Here is an 18,544-nt window from a genome sequence, read left to right as displayed (position 1 = left end):
TCTATAGGTCACAGAGATTTGGTGGTACTGTTATGGGGTTAGGTGACTGAAACACTATTTTACCCTAACACTGCTGCAGTCTCTGCAAAACATTTAATTCTTTCAATTCTGAGCATTGTTGCATTTTGAACATCTTTATTATCATGTTAGCTGTAGTAGCTTTGATGATATCATCAAGTCTGCTATCTATCCATAAGATACTGGAGGAAATGTGTTCGTGCAGGCCAGCGTCGCTCACTCAGACTTCCTCAAAACTGGTGATTTTAGAGCAAAGCATTAGGCTTCCTCCAGTAGTTGCACAAAGAAATAAACTGTTAGGTTTTTCTAGCATTTTCATCCAAGGAGCAGCCTTCCGTAGTATGCATATTTAATAATAAAATTGATATAATATTTGAATATTAATCATGGTCTCATTAACAGGTTTGAGAATTGCTATAATAGTAGCATCATACAACTAAGGCCCCTTCTACACTGTTCAGATAGCCCATGATCTGATCCCAGGTTATCTGCTTTGAACTGGATTATATGAGTTCCCACTGCCAGATAATCTGGGATAAGCAGATAATTTGGGATCAGATCCTGGGATATAGGACAGTGTAGAAGGGGCCCAAATATATGCTTATTGGAATTGTTGGAAAACTCCCTGGTCCTGGTGATTTCCTCAGATTTATATTCCTAATTCCTCAGATTTATATCCTCATCTTGATTTCATTCATACCTCAAAATATAGCATAAAGCTGTTGTTATGTAGAATATTATAAGGTAAAGGTAAAGGTTTTCGCTTGACATTAACTCTGGGGGTTGGTGTTCATCTCCATTTCTAAGACGAAGAGCCGGCATTGTCCATAGACACTTCCAAGGTCATGTGGCCGGCATGACTTCATAGAGTGCTATTACCTTCCCGCTGGAACGGTGCCTATTGATCTACTCACATTTGCATGTTTTCAAACTGCGAGATTGGCAGAAGGTGGGGCTCCAGATTCAAACCACTGACCGTTCAATCAGCAAGTTCAGCAGCTCAGTGGTTTAATCTGCTGCGCCACCAAGGGCTCCATAGAATGTTGTATAGATCAATATGTTTTAAAAAAGATTCTCTATCATGACTAGCAGTGACTCTGCATTTACAGTATTTCATAACAAATAAAACATACAATACAAACTTTATTTCAGGAGAGATTGTTCATGTTGTATACTCCTCCACCCTGACCTCAGGAATTTAATTCCTATTGCTTGGGCAAGGATGACCAATACCCTCACAACAACCATAAGAATCAGACTCACACAGGATGTTGGGATAACCAAATGCCACCATTTGTTTATTGGTTACAACTAACATATAAGGGTTGGCAGCCATAAATGGGTCTTGGATCAAAGTACTGAACAGCCTGCTGCTGACTGATGCACCAAGGAAAACAACAGGGAGTGCAATGCAGGTTCCCATTCTTTCTGCCCTGGTAAACCTGCACCACTGCACCTCCTAGCTGCCACATGGTAGACATCCCCCTCCCCCGGAAGGGGGGGACCAAATACATGCCAACTACCCCCAAGTTGTGATGAAAATACAATAGAAGAAACAACCGTACATAATATTAACGAAGCCAACAATACAGGGGGGAGGGGAGGTGTGGGCACCTGAGCTGTGAGAGTCAGGGATGCCTCCTTATGTATGCATCCCTCTGGTCCACCTGTTTCAGCCAATCAGAATGTAGGAAAGGAGTCTGCCCCTGATTGGCTGACCCTGGCAAGGGTACACTGCGGGCAAACACAGAATAGAGCTCCTTGGGAAGAAGAAGCCTTACTGGAATGGCGAGCAGAGGGAGCACCCACCGCCACAACATCCCTGCCTGGTAAGTCAGTATTTTCTTTTTATTCTCAAGACTGATTATCACTCTCACTTTCCCAATATAAGTGGTGGAATTAAAGCATGTTCTTTCCCTGCTGGTAGTATATTGGAAGTTAGGAGTGCAGGATGTAGCAAATTGGTTTAATAAATATTTCAGCCCCCCCCCCAATATAAACTTACTCTGAGCTTTTATACAAGAAGGATAAGCAGTTATTCTTTTGATAAAAGTCTTACAAATTCCCACTCAGTTGTTTGAGTACTAACTGACCCCCCATTGATCTTAAAACAATGTGTTAACTCAGTAGCTATCTCAGTTTTGAAGTCTTCATTGTTAAAAGAAAAACATAACTCTAATTTCTGATAGTCTAACTAATCTGGAAACTGAAAACTTAATAAGTAGGGATGTGATATCACCACATCTATATTACATGCTGTTAACTGAAACATTGGCAATGGTGAAACAAGAAAGAAATCCAATCAAAAACAGTTAACAATGCAGAAATGAAGCAAAAGTATAATCTCTTTCTGCTGGATTTATGGGCATACTTTAGATAACAATAACAGTGGTGCTCTTTTTTATGAAGACTTTTTCTATCCCCTTCTTCTTGTCTTCAGTGTACCTAGACATAATTCAGCAGCAATGGCATTGGGAGGATGGTGAAGTAGAACTGGAGAAATATGAACTGTTTCTGTCAAACTGCAGCAAGTACACAGTGAAACAAACAAATCTAGAGATAAGAAAGAGTGAAATTCTAATTTAGCTGATTTTACTGTAGCTGAGTGTGCCTATCTACAATGAGCAGGTTAAACAGCAACTGCTTCCAGAATCTCAAAGATTTTTTTTGTTTTTATTTCCCCAAATAAGACAAAACAAAAGGCCATTGAGATGACAAATCACAACGGAGCCATCCAAGTATTACAAACATTAATTCCAAAATCAGCTGTATGCACGAATCTTACACAAAGTGTCATTAATAAGCCATTTAAAATTATCACCCCCATAAATCTTGTTCAGTTATTAAAGTGATTAAAGGAGTTACATCTGTGGTAATATATATTTTTAATTGCCTTTTTGGTCATTCCAATTCTACAAGTAAATTTTTCATATGAAGTCTACCATCGAAATGTAAGCTCTTCCAGAGTTCACATTATTTTAGTTTCTAAATAGGCAAACCCTAACAATATAGCAGTAAGATTTTTAGTCAGAGCATTTGTGTTTTATCCTTCAAAATACCCATATTTACTTGAGTAGGAAAATTCTGAGATTGCCTTGAACTGCAAGAAGATCAAACCAGTCCATACTCCAGGAAATAATGGCCGACTCCTCACTGGAGGCAAGGATATTAGAGGCAAAGATGAAGTACTTTGGCTACATAATGAGAAGACAGGAAAGATTGGAGAAGATATGCTGGGGAAAATGGAAGGAAAGAGGAAGAAGTTCCAACCAAGGGCAAGATGGATGGATGTTATCTTTGCAGTAACTGGCTTGACCTTGAAGAAGCTGGGGGTGGCAACAGCCAACAGAGGGGCTCTCTGTTGGCTGTTGCCACCCCCAGCTGGCCTAGTCCATGAGGTCATAAAGAGTCAGAAGCGACTGAACAAATAAACAACAAAAATGTGCCATCAAATCTCATGCACTCTTCAAATTTCAAAAACCTGAAACCAAAAAAAGTATTTGTTGGCAAATGTAATGCACAACAGCAAATTGTGCATTCTTTATAATTTCATCAAAAAAAGGTTTGTATTACAGTGGCTACATGCTTATAATTCCTTCTTTAAAAACAAAAGTGTTAGAACATCAATGCTTTCCGCAATGGAAAAGAAAACCTTGGGGTGCATCTATGGTGTAGAATGAATCCACTTTACCTGCCCTGGATCAAGGCTATGGGGTCACAGGTACTGTAGATTGGAGGAGGAGGGGGGGGTGATTCCTAATTCAAAATCTGGTTTCATTTTCATTTTGGGAAGATTTGGTTCATTAGCGCCAATGGGGAAACTTACAAGGATTGTCTTTCCATCATTTTTACAGCTATCAGGATAAAACTTGCCACACTTGTAGTAGGCCACACTTATGACTGTAAGCCTGCCAAGTTACAGAATGTTTTGCTCATGCACTGATTTTTTGGATTTTTAAAAAAAATCTCTCCTACTGTGAGGAGGAGACAGCTTACGGGGGGGGGGGGGGGGACAGATGCAGCTGCCGTTCAGCAGCCAGCAGCAGGAATTTCTGGAAATTGAAGTCCAAAACAACTTCACAACAGAGGAGGAGAAAAGAGAGAAAATCCAGCCCTCTGATTGGCTGAGGAAGAGTATGTGATGCAGCCAATGTGGCTGTGCTCAGCCCCATTGCCCCAATTGAGAGATTGCTTGCTTGAAAAAAACAGTCAGGCTATTATATTATTATTATTATTATTATTATTATTATTATTATTATTATTATTATTATTATTATTTTGTTATTATCATTTTTATTAAAGTATTAACAATAGAATACAGTGAAAGTGTGGGAACAATGTCGTGTTAGAAAAGATGGGTGAAACAGAGAAAGAAGAATATAGAAGAGCAAAATAATAAAAAGAGAAAAAATGTACATATATATATATATATGTATATAGTACAAAGTATATACATATATATATATATAAAATAAAAAAAGTAAAAAATAAAAATAAAATAAAAATAAATAAAAATAAAAATACGGTGACTTCCTTTAATCCTTAGTGGTTAGGGTCCACTTGTTTCTTTCTTCTAAAATTACTCATTGTCCTTCTGACCCTAATGTTTCTCCCATTACGTGGATCTTTGTCCAATAGGTAGTAGTTATTTTGCAAGTCCACCATAGATGAAAAAAACTTCCCTCATGTTCCAAGCACTTCCAACATTTTTTCAGCATTCTTATACATTTTGGATAATTTATTATTATTATTATTTTTATTATTATTATTATTATTGACAAAACGACATTCTATGACACAGCAAACAAGATAGATATGCTGGATTTTGTATCAGAAAATCACAAGTTGAACACTTCCCAAGTGTTTAGGACTATGTGATGTATTTTCAGATGATGCATGTAGATCCCAGTAGGGTGGCCTTTTGCAGTTGACAGATCATGATTTTGTCAATGTCTATTGTTTCCAAATGCCGGCTAAGATCTTTTGGCATGGCACCCAGTGTGCCGATCACCACCGGGACCACCTGCACTGGTTTCTGCCAGAGTTTTTGAAGTTCAATCTTGAGATCCTGATAGCAGCTGAGTTTTTCCTGTTGTTTTTCATCAATGCAACTGTCACCTGGTATGGCGACATCAATGATCCAAACATTTTTCTTTTCCACAACTGTGATGTCTGCTGTGTTGTGTTCCAGAACTTTGTCAGTCTGGATTCGGAAGTCCCACAGTATTTTTGCATGTTCATTTTCCATTACCTTTGCAGGTTTGTGATCCCACCAGTTCTTTACTTCTGGGAGGTGGTACTTGAGGCACAAGTTCCAATGAATCATTTGGGCCACATAGTTGTGCCTCTGTTTGTAGTCAGTGTGTGCAATTTTCTTACAGCAGCTGAGGAGATGATCAATGGTTTCATCAGCTTCCTTGCACAGTCTGCATTTTGGGTCATTAGCTGATTTTTCGATCTTGGCCATAATTGCATTTGTTCTGATGGCTTGCTCCTGTTCTGCAAGGATCAGGCCTTCTGTCTCCTTCTTCAGTGTCCCATTTGTGAGCCATAGCCAGATCTTCTCCTTGTCAGCTTTCCCTTCAATTTTGTTAAGGAACTTTCCATGCAGTGTTTTGTTGTGCCAGTTGTCAGCTCTAGTTTGTAGTGCGATTTTCTTGTACTGTACAGATATAGCCGGTCAACATCACTGCAAGGGTGCAATGAATGATGAATGGTCATGAGTTTTCTTGTTTTTCTGTCCAAATTGTCCAGTTCCACCTGTGTCCAGTTTATAATGCCAGCAGTATATCTTATGACAGGTAAGGCCCAGGTGTTTATGGCCTTGATGGTGTTGCCTCCATTGAGCTTGCTTTTGAGAATTTTTCTGACCCTTTGTGTGTATTCTTTGCTGACAACAGTCTTCACGTGTTCATGTTTGATGTTGTCCAGCTGTAATATGCCCATATATTTATATGCCACTTTATTGTTTGGCCATTAGTCATATTTATGCCCTCACTTTCAATGATTTTTCCCTTCTTCAATGCTACTGTCGAACATTTGTCCAAGCCAAACTCCAAGTTAGCAGAAAGGTATTGAAGTGCTCCTGGTTTTTGCATTGCAGAAATGTGTCCCTGTTACTTGTTTTTTTCTGCCTTTAGTACCATATTTTCTATTAAAGAAATACTGTTTAGAAACATATTGTTTCATTAACTGAGGATTCATCTTAAATCTTTTTCCAAGTTTCAGCAGTGACTTGTGAACTTGTGTATGCATCAGGCATTGATCACCATGGTCCCTCTCGTACATGGACCACATATATCAATGTTAGTCTGTAGTAGGCTACTCTGGATCAGAGCCAAAATAGGAAGTAACCATACTGTTCATATTGCCACAAAGTGCAGGAATGCTTTGGAGCATCCTGCAACTTTTTAAATAATGGACAAGGCTGCATTAAGTGCCCATGGTGAGTGCTAGGTCAAATGGAAACAATTCATTGACAACCCAACTAATTTGGCCTATGCAAATGGCCCCTGAGAGAAAGTTACTTACCCAAAGGCACCTAATGGGTTTCCATAAATAACCAGGGATCTGAGCCATGGTCTTCAGAATTATAGTCCAATGCTCAAACCACACCATGCTGGTTCATAGAGAGTTAGAGTGCATCTGCATGGACCATATAATGGGGATGGGTGAGAATTGATGCCATAGCATCCACGAGATGCATGGGCCCTTCATATTACCAGTGCACAATAAGGCCACCAAAACTCATTTTGTCCATATAGATGAGCCTAATGTTCCTCATATTATAACAGCACAGCAAGCCATGCACCCGTAAAGGTGTCTCAACCATTAGGAAGCTGGCAAGCCAGAACTGTTACCATTGCATTTTAGCAACATAGTTGGCATAATCTTATTATAAAATACTCTAGTTTGTAATCTCATTGATTCAATACATTTATTATCTCATTGGTGATGCTTGGCATAATTAGACAAAATAGTAGGTCCTCCTCTGCAGCTCAAACCTTTGGGGCTTCTGTCTTCAGCAACTGGCGATCCTTTCTCTGGATAAGTGTCTTGAAAAAGGTTCATATTGATACTGGATGTCTATTTCAAACAGCAAATCAGCTCCCAAACTACACAATGCAAACCAGTTTTGTTGTAGAAAAGGTAGTTCAGCTCAAGATACTTTGTCATTTTTTAAGGATTACTTTATGGAAAATCTCTCATTATACTAGTGGTATTTGATTTGCAGTTTTCCAATAATTGCGTCTGTATGTATTTAAGGCCTAAAATAGATAATATTCTAGTAACAAAATAAAAATGCCTGGACTAAAACCATATGTAGAAGACACATAAGAAAACCTCTAGCAAATGGTTGTAATGTAATTAAGAAAACATTCTTAAATTTTAAAAACAGGAAAATATTATCTACCTATTTTAGTTATCTACTGGATGCTAAAGGAACACAGAAATGTTTTCCAATTCTCAACATTTAATTGTACATATTTACCAAGGAAATTGTGCTCATACATTATTTACCAAGCACACTACCTGACTAAATTCATTAGGTTTAAAGGGGCAGGAATTCATTGTATTACCTATACAATAAAACAGAATCTATTTTCTCTCTTAGTAATTGAGTTATAACCATGAAGAAGAAATGTTAAAGTTAGCATGAGGCAACCATAGTGTAATAAATTTATGAAGAATGAATTGCACCATGAATTATAGCAACAATATTTTTCTGCTGTGAAATTAATTTTGCATTGTACTCATATTATTTGTTGCTTCATATATAGAGTACATTTTTCCAGGACAGGTAATAAAACAATATGTTAATGGCTGAATATCCTGCCTATTTTTAATTTAAAAACTTTACTGCTGTTCAAAGTTTCTTTCATACCCATATCACCACTTTTGAAAATGAATTCATTGAATTAAACCATCATTAAAGTGTTGTTTTTCAAACCCTATAAAAGGCATTTTTGCAGAGCAAAAGTATTATAAGATACTTTCTTTCTTTACCATTCACAAGCTTCAAACATTTAGTCATTTTGATTTAGAAAATCTCCCAGACATAGATTGTCTTGAACAGTTTAGAGTCAAGTTTTTTTGAAGTCTTTCCTACTCTCACTTATGTTTTCTGGTTGAGATTATGTGTATTTTTCACTCTTCACACCCTGTATTTTGTGTAAAATGCATTTGTACATTTTTTTTTACAAAAATCCTCAAATTACAAAAAAAAATGATGATGGTTGACTATTTTTCCAAACCATTTCTTAATATTTTGAGATGCCGAGAATAGAAAATGCAAATATAGTTTATATTCCTTAATACAAATGCATCTCTACAAATTAGTTTGTTAGCCACACTAAATGCCCTAATTAGAATTCAAGATTATTACAGTTGTGTGTATTCCAATTTATGGCAACCCTAAAGCAAACCTGTCACAAGTTTTTCTGGAAACATTGGGTCAGAGGTCTTCTGAGGTTGAGAGAGAGTGATTTGTCCAAGGTTGCCCAGTCGATTTCCAGGGCCTAATGGAGATTCAAAACCTAGTTTCTAGAGTCATAGTCTAATGCTCAAATAACTACACAATGCTGGCTGATGTTTTACAAAAACAGGTTTGTTGAAATCACTTTTTGCAATTATGTCCAAAGAGGGACTCTGGAACAGTATTTAACTGGGGGGAGGGGGGATAGAGTTTCCCACCTGGCAGAGGGGAGTCGGACTAGATGTCCCTTTCCAGTGAAATTGTGCTGTTAAATTTAGGTTGTTTAAAATTTCCTAAAAATCAATGGATATGCAAATCTTACTGAAAATTGGGAGGAATTATGCCCTAATTATGATGTATCATTAAAATAGAAATTCAAGAAGATAGCTTTGGTATATATATTTTTAAAAAAGATTTTTCATAAAAACTTCTTAAAATTCCTAAAAATGTGTAAAACATTCTGAAACTTTGAGTGGGGGGGGGAGGTAAATGTGTTCTACCATTGTAGCAAGTTTCATCCTGATAGCTCTAAAAATGAGGGAGAATGAGGCCCAAGAGCTTTCCCACTTGCAAAATTACATAATGAAAAAGTAATGAACATTTTGTTATATAATTATAGCTACATTGTGGACCCCTTACATAGACCAAAAAAAAGCAATTGGCACTCCTGAAATTAGACTTATTCAAAACATTTGCTACAATAAATTGAGAATTTTTGTGGGAAACAATGAGGAAACTTGGACTAGGGGACACATATATAAAGGCAATAAAGGAAATCTATAGAGAGGGTAAAGCAATAATGAGAGTAAATGAAGGAGTCTCAGAGGACTTTCCAACACAAAGAGGGTTTAGTTGTCTGCTTTCACCATTATTATTTGTTCCAGTCATAAAAGTCTTAGCAGACAGAATAAGGAACAGCACAAGAATAGAATGATATGAAATAGGTAGAGAACATACTGAAAGTAATATGTTTGCAGATGATATAATAGTGATATTAATTGACCCTGTATCAGGATAACAAAACTGAAAACTATTCTAAAAGGCTCAAGAATGAGAGTTAACATTAAAAAAATCTGAAACCATGTATTTAACAAGGGATATATGGAAGGAAAGTGGAGGAAGAAGATAAGATGGAAAAGATATTTTAAAAAACAGAAATAAGAGAAAGGGTTGGCAGTACTAATATATAGCCTGATTGGCAAGGATGCTGAATATATGAAAAAGACAATGCAAAGACAATGCAAACTAAACAGCAGAAAGGCCACTGTGCAGTCAAACAAGAGAGCATAATGAATCAGAAAAATTAAATGGAAAAATATAAAGTATTAGAAATGAAGTTTATTAAAATGGTTTAGGACCCCATCTCAACTCTCATATATGATAAAAGAGATAAGTCCAATATATTGGCATTGTGGTATAAGGAAAGGCTGCTATACCCATATTTGGTGGGAATGTTCAAAAACTAGAAATGTTTGGGAAAAATCATAGAAAAAATGGAAAAATTATTTAAAATACTGCTCAAAGTGAATGCAGAACTGATGCTAATGGAAGTGTTAGGGAATAATAAGATCAATGCAAAAGAACAAGAACTATTCAAAATGATGATTTGAGCAGAACAAGCTGTAATGGCCTGGGGATGGAAAAACAAAAAAAAAGGACTATAGAAAATTGGAATAATGATGATCAGGTCCAATCTGAAATCATAACATATGTTATTTTGTAGGATACACAGGAGGATAAAACAAAAGAAATAACAAATAAATGAAAGACATGCCATATATAGAATGGACGGAAAGAGGCAAAGCCCATGTAAATATTGTACAGAAAGAAATTAAAGCAATTGTGATCATGGTTAAAGATACTGATATAGGGTAAATATGTGATCAGAGGGAAGGGTGATGCAGGTAGGGTTGAGGGGTATTAACAAAAAATGTCACTAAAGACAAGGAAGTATAGAAGGAGAAGATGCAGATAAAATAAATGCTACATGAAAATGAAGTGTGTATGAGTACTAACAAAAACTAAGTATAATGATGAAACAATAAAGACCTAAACAAACTTTTAAAAAAAAACCAATATGGACCCCTTACAATAATTTTAAAAAACTTTAGAAATTATCCCCCCAATTTAGTAATGAGTATTGAAACATTTTTTTCACTGATTGCACAGGTCTATTAAACATAGCTGGAATTGCTAAGTTGCTTTTTAAAAAAAATTACAAAGAAACATAAGATCTGAAACACCACAGATCAGCAAATTGGCACATTTTCACAAATGATGAGATGTGCAATAGTGGGAGTGCTCATGTTGGCATGTTGGCAGTATTGGTAATCATGTGACTGCTATGAAATAGCAGCTTCATGCTATGAAGTTCTTAGTATACACTGAAATATCATTCATGATATGGTCAACTATATAGCAGTCTTGATGGTATAATTTCACCTGATTGAGGAGGGTGGTCTGTTCTCAGTATAGCCTTAGAATGGAGTGAAGTGTCCATGTCCCTGTTCAGGGTTGCATGTGTCCGAATCTAAAATCATGGCTTGTTTACACAGGGGCCCATGAAAGCATAACATTCCAAAAGGAAAAATTGGGAAAGTGAAGCCTGTTTTCTCTATTAATCTATGGAACAACCAGGGCCAGTCCAAAGCCGAGGCCACTTAGGCAGCCGCTTCAGGTGCATGGTCCCCGGGGGCGCCGTGGAGGTTCCCCCCCGACGGGGACCATGGGCTCACTCGCCGCAAAACAGGAAGGCCTATTCGGTGGCGAGTGAGCTCTGCCGCTGCAGCCTGGCCAGCTGGGCAAAGCCAACCAGGCCAGGGCGCATGGGGCGGGAGGCGGGGCCCTGTCTGGGTGGGGCCCCGCTTCCTGCGCCACGCGCCCTGGCCCCGCCTCCCACTCTGCGTGATAGGTGGGGTCAGGGCGAGCAGCGCGGGAGGCAGGCCAGGGTTGGCCCCGCCTCCCGCGCTGCTCGCCCTCACCCAGCTGACCTTACCCAGCCGGCCAGGCTGCAGCGGGAGTCCCTCCAGGCCACAGTCACCATGGCCTGGGGGGACTTTCCTGCCGCTTCCTGGCTGGCTGGCCTGGGCCAGGGCGCATGGGGCGGGAGGTAGGGCCCCGTCTGGGTGGAGCCCCACCTCCCATCCCACGTGCCCTTGCTCCGCCTCCCATGCTGCGTGAGAGGCAGGGTCAGGGCGAGCAGCGCGGTAGGCGGGGCCAGGGCTGGCCCCGCCTCCCGCGCTGCTCACCCTTGCCCAGCTGGCCTTGCCCAGCTGGCCAGAAGTGGTGGGAAAGTCCCCCCAGGCCACGGCGACCACGGCCTGAGGGGACTTTCCCGCCGTTTCTTGGCCAGCTGGCCTGGGCCAGGGCACGCAGGGCAGGAGGCGGGGCCCCGTCTGGGCAGAGCCCCGCCTCCCGTTCCATGCACCCTGGCCCTGCCTCCCACGCTGCAATTCCCCCCCCCCACACTTAAAAATTATAATTATCTCGGGCCGGCCCTGGGAACAACCATATTAGCAGCAGCAACAACAACAGCATTGACTTAATATAACCTGCAAGCAAGAGCAATGCACTTCACAAAGTGAAAATAAATCCAATTTTATATTATATTCAACTCATTTATGAACAAGTGATGCAGGACTATATCCTAAGAAATGAATGGAGAAGACTCACTGTGCTGAGGCAGAAACTAAATAACATATTTCAGTTTTTAGGATGAAAATCTCATGAGCAATTCCTCCCATGTGCTTCATTCACCTGTCTTACTGTATGAACCTCTGTACTATCCACTACTGATTTCTAGTAATTAATTTCATCAGTTCTTTCTTCATGGATGAAGATTTATTTTTGAAAGAGTGTGGTTAATTTTGTAAACCTTAAGTGCAGGTAACATGTTAGCTCACACTTTTAACACTCCTGACAAAATGTTAGGAATTCATCTTACAGCTACACCTGCAAATGGATTTGACCATTAAACTCCTCAAATCTCTTCTATATCATTACAATATAAAATCTGGAAACAGATATTGAACACAAGGCTAACTGAGATTATGATAGACAACTGTTTGGCTCATTATAAAGTCAGATGTGTTCTATGGCATTTGGGTGGACGGCATAGATGCTGACATTAACACATGGCTCATTAGAAATGAATTTGAGTTTGGCCTTTTATTCCACCTACTTCACTTAAAACAAAGCACCTAATATACTGGAGCCTTCTTGAAAATGCCAATGACATTTCTTTTTATGCATTTTGCTGCAATTCAAGTTACCATATACCCAACGTTTTAGAACTAACAGGAACTCAAGTTTTATTTTATAGAGATATTCATTACATAGCAAAAGAGAATATCCATTTCCTTTTAATCTCCTTTGTTCCTGCTAGTGAGAAACATGGAATGCTTGGTTTCCTATTTGCCCTTGCTATATATCACATTACAAAACTGCCAGCAAGGAAGAACCTTTGTCCTTCCACATTCAAAATTATTTTACAGTATTTAGAGTTTCTTGAAATCTCTGTAGTTATCACTGACAGACAAAGAAATTCTAAAAAATAACATTTAAATATTTTTCAGTCGCAAATATGGTCCTCAATTCAGTTGACTCATAGCCCTTAGAAAGGTAATTCACATCAATAGGACTTAAACATGTCTGTTTCACTGAAATAATGGGGTCTACGTGCTTAAATGTCTGGATCATGTTTGTTTGTCTGATTATTTTTGTGAATCAGAAGAACTTCCTACAGAGTTTGGTTAGGCACACAGTGAAGATGACAATTCATACTAATATTACACTAAGGACTTCATTGCATAATGCAGGCAAATCAAGCACTGAAGATAGATGGTCCCAATCTTCCAATGATGTGTGCTGCTGATTACCCTGTCCCTAGCTATTGACAGGAAAACACATCAATAGCTCCCAATCCTGCAATGCTCTTGTCACCTGCCTTGGTGCAATGGTTCCCTTCTGCTTCTGCACTGGCAGTAAAGTGGCACCAGAGAGTGGGATTCTCCTCTTATTACTAATCCTGCACTACTATTACAGCCCTACCCCATCTAGTGTCTCCACATCTTCACAATTTCAGAAAATGTAGTCACATCAGGACACTGGGCTGCTGTTGCTTCTTTCACTATTCTCTGATTTATGCATATGCAGCCTCCTGTTTCAATGATTGATAACAGTAGGTATGTATCGGTGTGTATATGCATATATGTATGAACATGTATGTGCTAGGTCTTTAACATAGTACCACTTGTTCCACAACAGAATCACTTGTTAATTAACACATGCTTAAAGTGAATCCTGGTGATATTTTTATATGTATTTTATATGTATTAATTTACTTTAATTAAGTAACACTCTTTTATCCGCAGTACCTTGAGACAGTCAGCAGTCCTCTGCCCAACAATTTATCCATGCCCTTTCTCATTTCCCTATTTACTTTACGTCTCACTCTCTCTAGTGCTCTAGGATTACCTTTAACTCTCCACACCAAATGTGGCATCAGAACTGACCAGATGATGTAAACCCCTGGCCACCTATTCTGAATATAACAAAAATAGTATTGGGCTTGAAGGTTCAAAGTTTTGCCCTTAAGTAATCCCAGGTTGTTGCCACCCAAATGAACAAAAAGGATATCTGGGGGTGGCCCTCTGCATTCTTCAAACAGAAGTGTCAACAGCACATTCCAACATAGATCATGTTTGCTTAACCATTCAACCATCCAGAACTCAGCCAAGCCCAAATGTGTGCCAATGGAGCTATGATGGGCCTGCCACTTTGCCTAGTAGATCATACTGTGGCCACAGATCAGGACCCTTGTAGCGCAAAAGATGGCTCTGAAAACTAATAACAATGAAGTTAATTGCTACTCCCCTTCCCCGGGAATGGCCAGATATATCTTTTGAATGCTTATGAACACCATCTGCCAATTCGCTCTATATCCCGTGATCTCAAACCCATGGCAAAGGCTGTAGATGCAATCCCAATTCTAAAGGAGTGAGTGCCAAATTTGACCCCTGAAATCCCTAATAATTGTATTGCCTTAGAAGTTACACTCCAAAATTGGTATTTGGTGAGGAGAATACCATCACTGTGGCAAGACAGATAACCAGGGGCATCTCCTCTAAATTGAGCATACTGTTATAGAGCCACAACCGGTTTGTCACCCTACTAGCATTACATTCTATCAACCTACTTCTGCCCTTTTGATCAGTTTTAAATGTCCTAAGGGTACGTTTAATTTGGTGTGGAAATATCTGTAGATCTTCCCACAACAGAGCCCTACCAGGGCCCTACCAGGACATGAGCACAAGCCCTGACCCTAAATGCCCCCCCCCCCAAAAGGCTGTCTAGGCCACGGCATGAAAAAGCAACACGTCGTAGGGAGAATTACAGATATGTCTCCATGGATTCACTAGCCTTTGCAGTATGGCTGGAGATAGGGGGTTATGCTGGTCCCTCAATCTGCCTCTTTTACGAGACCATCTCTCTAGGATCTTCTGAATTCGGAACTCATTTGAGAAATCAGGGTATCCTAATTCCTTTGATGCAAATGACAAAGCAGAGACCTTGGTGTGCATTGAGGGGGATGGCAAGCCCTTAAAATGTAAATGTACACAAAAATATAAATTATCCTCCATCGGAATAGGCCATGTCTTGGGTATGCTGAAGGTTGTCCTAAACTGTCCAATTTCCTTGACCGCACTACCATAACGTTTCTTTGTTGCCGGCGCTAAAGCCAGGCCTGCTGCCATTATAGTTTATTTCTCCAAGCTTCCAAAGGCATAGGGGTTGGGGCATCTTCTGCATTCGGAGCAAGTTGCCTGAAGTGAGACATCTGTTGATGGGAAAGAGTGTCTGCTATCCAGTTATCAACACGTGTCTAGCAATAAATAAAATGTTATATCTCAGGCATGTAAGCACAAATTCCCTTAAAAGGGCATTAGTTCTCGGGGATCTAGTCTTCATTGAATTAATTACCTGGACCGTAGCCATATAGTCACACCAGAAGTGGACCATTGAGTTAGAAAACTCATTGGCCCACAGTCTGACTACAACAACAATAGGGAAAAACTCAAGAAACATTAAATCAGTAAGTATACCCACCTGCACTCAGTCCGAAGGCCATGGGGAGTAAATGCTATAGTCAGAAGAGCCTGATGCATCGGATGCTACCTGTAAAGCATTCTGAAGGTGAAGCTCACTTTGCCAAAAGGAGACCCCATTAAAGTTTTTTAAATTTTTTGCCAAACCCCCATGTCAATCCGAATTTCTTTATTGATGTGTATCCTGTGATGAGGCTGAACAACACCAGCTATGGCATCACACAGCCTATAAAGGAGAGGTCTACTAGAGACGGGAAACAGCAAGGAGGACAGGAAGCAGCACGACCAAATGGGACACCCAGGAGACCTCCTGGACGAGTGTAGGGAAAGTGGAGAGTGCCCAGCCCCCCACCCAACCCCAAACACCAAGCAAACAGGTGGCTTCCTGCTGCAGTGAGCCGGGACGTGCCTCAGGAAAGCTAGAAGGAGCTGCTGGGATAGTGAAGGGGGCAAGCATGTGACTGACCCTGATTGTTTCATGTCTGGAATTTCCCTGTTTTCAGAGTGTTGTACTTTATTTACTGTCCTGATTTAGAGGGTTTTTTAAACACAGGTAGCCAGATTTTGTTCTTTTTCTCCAATTTCCTCCTTTTTGTTGAAATTGTCTACCTGTCTGTGGATTTCAATGACTTCTCTGTGTAGCCTGACATGGTAGTTGTTAGAGTAGTCCAACATTTCTGTGTTCTCAAATAATATGCTGTGTCCAGGTTAATTCATCAAGTGAACAGAGAAGCCATTGAAATCCATAAGCATGTGGACAATTTCAACAGAAAGGAGGAAACCATGAAAATGAACAAAATCTAGCTAACAGTATTAAGAAACTCTAAAATCAGGTCAGTAAATAAAGTACAACACTCTGAAAACAGAGGTGAAACAATCAGGGCAAGCTAACACCTCCCAACAAAGGATTCCACCAGGCAGGAATCAGCCAGATCTTGAATCTGCAAGGCCCTTAAATGCTAATCTACATGATTAATTGCAACATTCACACTTTCCTCCAGCAGACAAGAGTTTTTTCTCCCACCCTGGACCTTCCACAGATAATATAAAAACTTCACTGACTTAGTTTCCAATATACCTGACAATCTCTGAGGATGCCTGCCATAGATGTGGGTGAAATGTCAGGAGAGAATGCTTCTAGAACATGGCCATACAGCCTGTAAAACTCACAGCAACCCAATGATTCCAGCCATGAAAGCCTTCGACAACAAAACAAATGTATTACAGTAAAGTCTCGCTTATCCAACCTTCGCTTATCCAACGTTTTGGATTATCCAACACAGTCTGCCTCCCGCCCAGATCCACAGCAGTTTCTCTAGTCAGCAAGGACAGAACTTTTTAGATTAAACTTCTTACAATGTTGTTACTGTAAGTTCATTTTATGCAATTCTATCTTTATTTGTAGTCAATTTGTTAGTAGCCAATGTTTTTGGTAGCCAATGTTTTCAATACATTGCAATGTTTTGTTGCTAAATTTGTAAATACAGTAATAATTACTACATAATGTTACCGTGTATTGAACTGCTTTTTCTGTTGGTTGGTTGGTTGTAGAACATGATGTGCTCAATTTGTAAAATCATAACATAATTTGACATTTAATAGGCTTTTCCTTAATCACTCCTTATAATTCAACATTTTCGCTTATCCAATGTTCTGCCGGCCCATTTATGTTGGATAAGCGAGACTCTACTGTATTATTATTATTATTATTATTATTATTATTATTATTATTATTATTATTATTTTCCCCATTGACTCCTAAACCAAAATAGCCCCTCTTTTTTCTCTTGAGAATGGCTTTAAGACTGAGTCAGCAATATCACTCCTGGTTGTAGCTCCATCATATCTCTGCTGGGCTTACATACACTTTTCCTGACTAATGAGAGCTTTCTCCAGCTGGCTGGAGAAAGGGTCTGGAGAACAAGCCCTTTGAGAAGCAGAGGATGTTTAGCCTGCAGAAGAGAAGGCTGAGAGGAGACATGTATAAATATGAGGGGAAGTCATAAGGAGGAGGGAGGAAACTTATTTTCTGCTGTCCTGGAGACTAGGCTGTGGAACAATGGCTTCAAACTATAGGAAAGGAGATTCCATCTGAACATTAGGAAGAACTTGCTAACTGTGAGAGCTGTTCAGCAGTGGAACTCTGCCCTGGAGTGTGGTGGTGGAGCCTTCTTTGGAGGCTTTTAAGCAGAGGCTGGATGGCCCTCTGCCGGGGTGCTTTGAATGGGATTTTCCTGCTTCCTGGCAGAGGTTGGACTGGATGGCCCATGAGGTCTCTTCCAACTCTATGATTCTATGATTCCAGGCCTCCATCATTGTAAGCAAATATCAGCATGTTCAAAATATGACAACACCCGCCATCCAGCATACATACGCAGAGCCATGTGTATTGCAAGCAAGTATGCATAATAAATGACAAAATAAAGGGGGGCATTACAGTTTTCAAATAAACATGGCAGGACTTATGTTTCTGACAACATTCAGATTTCCTACTTTGATAAAGGATTTGGGACTCTGTCATTCTTCTCCAAAACCAATTTGAACCAATCCATTATATACTGAAGCTAATACAAATCAATCTAAATAATCCCAGTTTTCTTCATAATTCTGGATTCAGATATAGCAGTAGCATACTCCTAATGACAATATCACAAAGCTTTCTCAAGAAGTAATATGCCCTCATTCAGGTTCTTCCCTAACACACACTTTTTGTGCTGGATCTAAATCCAATGCTTTGTCTTCCAGACATTTGTCAATGTTTATTAATATAATATTGTCCAAACAATATTAAATCCTTAGCTTGTTTGCAACCCATTTTTACGCTTACCGGGACTTCTCATATATATATAAAAAGCTAAATTGTAAAATTGAATCAATGCCGACTTTTAGCTTTTCAAGCAAAAAAAGTTTTGTTCATGAAAAAATACAACACTCCTCTCAAAAG

This window comes from Anolis carolinensis, chromosome 1 (genome assembly GCF_035594765.1).
Source record: "Anolis carolinensis isolate JA03-04 chromosome 1, rAnoCar3.1.pri, whole genome shotgun sequence".
Taxonomy (NCBI): Eukaryota; Metazoa; Chordata; class Lepidosauria; order Squamata; family Dactyloidae; genus Anolis; species Anolis carolinensis.
The sequence above is the reverse complement of the archived record's forward strand: the minus strand, read 5'-3'. Positions refer to the sequence as shown.